The sequence below is a fragment of the Cupressus sempervirens genome, chromosome 1, assembly GCF_028749045.1.
Source record: "Cupressus sempervirens isolate cs-2001-9-10 chromosome 1, ASM2874904v1, whole genome shotgun sequence".
Lineage (NCBI taxonomy): Eukaryota > Viridiplantae > Streptophyta > Pinopsida > Cupressales > Cupressaceae > Cupressus > Cupressus sempervirens.
In genome coordinates, this window is record NC_143118.1 from 380,577,531 (window position 1) to 380,581,829 (window position 4,299).

Genomic DNA, 4,299 nt, shown 5'->3' on the forward strand with positions numbered 1-4,299 from the left:
ATAACATATATTGTATAATTCCTTTTGTAGTTAAAAACTAACCTGGCTTTAAAGTCAAGGCTTAGGTTAGAGAATCATCCCACTTCCTACCGACCTAAATAGACATCAATTTTTTCTTGGTAAGAATATGGACAAAGGCGTTGTGTAGAAGTCCAGTAAAAGATGAATTAATCGAGTTTATAAAGTTTTATGAGAGTGTACGACAGTTACCGTACTTTGCAAGGCAGTAAACGAGCATTGCAATGTAAATATTAAGGAGAAATCACTGCCATTTACGTGCTTATTATTTTTTGACAAAACGGACTTCATGTCACTTACTTATATATCAGACGTTAGACCGCATATCGCTGGAAAGATATGGATAATTTATTGATAGCGGCAATTCTTGTATTGATTGCAGGCCCATCTGTATATTCTGCAGTAATCCCTGCTTTAATATCGTTCGGAGATTCTACAGTTGACGCAGGAAATAACAATTATCTCCTCACATTAGCAAAGAGAAACCATCCTCCCTACGGACGAGATTTCCCTCGGAAAAAGCCAACTGGTCAATTTTCCAATGGATTCATAGCGATAGATTACGTCGGTATGGCTATCTGATTCATATTGGGATTTTCCTCTTCTTGTAATTCAATGAATTAAAAGTAATTTCAATTATATTTTCTTCGCCTTAATTTTGTGTTGTCCTTCGTAGCATCCATGCTTGGACTGGGCTCTGCAACGGTCGCTTATTTGGACCCGGATGCTAAAGGAGTTAACATTGTTAGAGGAGTTTCATTTGCTTTTGGAGGATCTGGTTTATACCATGGCACTGCCAAACTTTATGTCAGTAATTCGCGTGTTTCATTACTATGAGAAACCATATTACTTAGAAACTGATTAAACTTAGTCCATCTACATAGTGTCTTAAGTCTAGAAGATCAGTTAAAGCTCTACAGACAATACAGAGAGGATTTAGCCGGCGTAGTGGGCGCTGCAAACGCCTCGAGAATTCTATCAGGCGCTGTTTATCTGATAAGCATCGGGAGCAATGACTATCTTAACAACTACTACGTGAACGTAATTCTTCAGATTGAATATAATCGCAGGCAGTACAGAGAACATCTGTTCAATCTTTTGTTGAGTTTCTTAGAGGCAATTTCTTCAAACAAAGACTTCTGTCATGTTTTCTAAGCTATAGAATTGTACTCCAATGTCGTTATGAAGTTATCATGTATTTATTGTCATGTGTTGAAATGCAGGAACTTTGAAAGTTGGGCATACGTAGAGTGGCAGTGGCATCTCTTCCTCCGTTTGGCTGCTTGCCGTCGCAAATAACACTGTACGGTCTCGAAAAGGAGACTTGTGTTGAAAAAATTAACGAAGAGGCGATGATTTTTAATTGGGAAATGCTGAAACTATTGTAGATGTTTAACGGAACAGATGGCATAAAGATTGCCTATTTAGACATTTTCTCCCAGCTCTATGACGCTGCAAGATTCCCAGCGAAGTATGGTGAGATATGTGAACGTCATCTTTACTTAGGACTTCTTTTGTTCTAACTACATATCTTGTCGTGTTCAACTCTGATCGTTCATTTAAATAGATAGATATAAAATAATGTTCAATTGTTTATATCAATAAATCCATCATTCCATAATCTATCGAATGAAAGAGAGCTGTAAAGAAATATGGATCATGAAATACGATAAGAATCTTCTTAAAATAATTAGTGAGCATTAATATATATTTTCTATTGTTGTTGAAATGGTACAGGGTTTTTAGAAGGGCGGAGAGGATGTTGTGGAACAAGGCTTCTGGAAGCATCGATCTTGTGTAATGAATTGAGTATTGGCACATGTGCAGACACTTGAAAGTATGTATTTTGGGACAGTTTCCATCCATCAGACAGAATGAACTATCTTGTCGCAAAAACACAGCTTCCCAAAGCTCTCCAGCAATTGTTATGACATCTGCTATTATCTACTATGGTTATAATTCATTTCGTACAATATTTATTCATTCAAACACTCCCACAAAGCTGGCAGATTCTGTATGAAAAATTTCCACATCTATTGATTCTTTGTTTTCATATGCTTGCTAGAAACGTTTGTGAAACTGTCTAATCAAGTACAAGATTCCTCATCGATCAGGATTGAAAAGTTTATTGATTCTATGTCTTCAATTCATGTTTAATTGCATACGCAGCTCACAAATTTGTAGATGGAACTTATAAAGATGATTTTTTTACTATAGGTCGCCAAATTATTTACTGGTGAAGTATTTAATTATACTATTATTAGACATAACTAATGAATAGTATGAGCATAACAATTCAAGACAATTGTGCAACAACAAAAGCCCCCACTTTCTTTGCAATAACCAAAAAAAAATGAACATGATCATTAAATTACTTTTTTTAATAGATGGTAGGGAGAGCTCCCTCAAATCAAATATTGATGTCTTCATCTCAACTGGAGTGCTTTTATCCATCAGCGAACTAAGTGTGATGAAACATTTCCCATGCAGGTTCTACAATTCGCCTATGAAGAACTCAAACAGAATGTTGAGATAAATGTGAGCTCTGTATTTTTAAAACAATTGCGGGTTCTCCTAAAAAAATGGGTTCGCAAGAACATGATCTGAAAATAAATGAAGAATACATTCCTCTATAACCAATCAAAAACAAACAAAAAAATGACAGAATTGTTAAAATCTACTGAAATGCAAACGATTGTAAAAATCACAACCAGGCTGAGAAAACCGCTTCCAAGCCTGATCCCTACAATAGCAAGCACAGAAAGCCCTCAGTTTTTCAACATCGGCAAAGGATAGTCGTAAAGTCTTTTATTCCCTACAAAAGAGCTCACATTGAATCTTGGCAGAGCTCCCTCAATTCAAATACAACAATTATATAATAATAGAAATAAAAGAGAACAATTTCAGCTCATTACATCTAGAAGAAATAAATATTATCACCTAGCAAAATAATACTTAAAAAAACATCTAACTAGTGATTTGATCACACACTAATTTTACCATACTATTAAAGTCACCAGTATACTGTTAAAGCCATCACTATTAAAAACAAACCTACCAATAATAATTACTAACATCTTATGCCTTAAAGTAGAAAGGGAAAAGATCCAAAGATAAACATCATAAGAACTCATAAAACCATTAAAGAGTTTAGCTTTACAAAAGAAATAGGAAAAAATAGTAAGAATGTTTCAAAACCTATATACCAGGAAACTCATTTATCTTTATCAATAGCCTTCCAATTGTTGGTGAGACATTTGATCTCTTTCTTGAAGTAGTCTTATTTTCATTTGAATTATCCTCTTTTCTTCCTTTCTAAGTGTTACTATCCTCCCTTGAATTATCTTTAATGACATCAATGAAGGAGCTCTCCTTGTCCTAGTTATTTTTTCGCAATTTAGAAAGGAGGCTTCTTGATTAGGGCTTTTCTTTTGGGATGAGTTCGATCAAGCATGGCTTCCTTGAAAGAAACTAAGGACAAGGGTTTCTCCTTAGCTATAGAGTGAATGATTTTACTTGAAATCTTAGAAATGAGAGTCCTCTTAGAGCTTTGAGGTATGGTTTCACTGCTAAGAAGCTCAATTTTCTATAGAGACTCTTATGTACTAAATGTGTTTATCGACTCCTAATAGGGTCCATCCTCTAACAAGGAATAAATATATCAATATATCTTTGTGTGCATCATTCTCATTAGGGTTTTCTCTCTGATCAAGGGTTTCCCTAGTTAACCAATCTAGTGTAATTGTGTATATGCATCTTGTTGTTTACTTTGATTGAATGGTTAAGATTAATTAAGGTTGGATATTTGATTCACCCCCCCTAGTTATCTTGGTGGACTACCATTTCTAACAATTCGTATTAGAGCATCGGGTCCTTGATGATAAAGTTTAACAACTTTGGGAGATCCATGGCAAACATATTTAGAAAGTTTAGTCTAACGTTTGATAGAACAAATTATGACAGCTGGAAGGAAAAGATGAAGACACATCTGCTATGTATGGGTCCAAGATATTGGATCTTGTCAAAATCAAAAAAGATAATTATTGTTGAAAGTGCTTTGGAAACTTGTATCAAGGATGAGAGAGAACTTTTCATGTGTGAAATGAGAGGTAGATAAGCATTATTGCCTGCACTTCTTGAAATTGAGTACAACTAGGTAAAAACACTTGATACTTCTAATAAGATTTGGAAAGCTTTGGAAAATAGTTTTGAAGGTGATAAACATTCTAAGAAATTGAGGCTACAAAGCTGGATTTGTACATTTCAAGATGCTAAAATGAT

The 4,299-nt window shown here is 34.7% G+C and overlaps 1 pseudogene; it reads left to right on the plus strand.

Annotated features, from left to right (window-relative positions):
- The first annotated feature begins 357 nt into the window (after positions 1 to 357).
- LOC149577850 (GDSL esterase/lipase At5g03810-like) lies at positions 358 to 1,949 on the plus strand (annotated as a pseudogene).
- Positions 1,950 to 4,299: the final 2,350 nt, after the last annotated feature.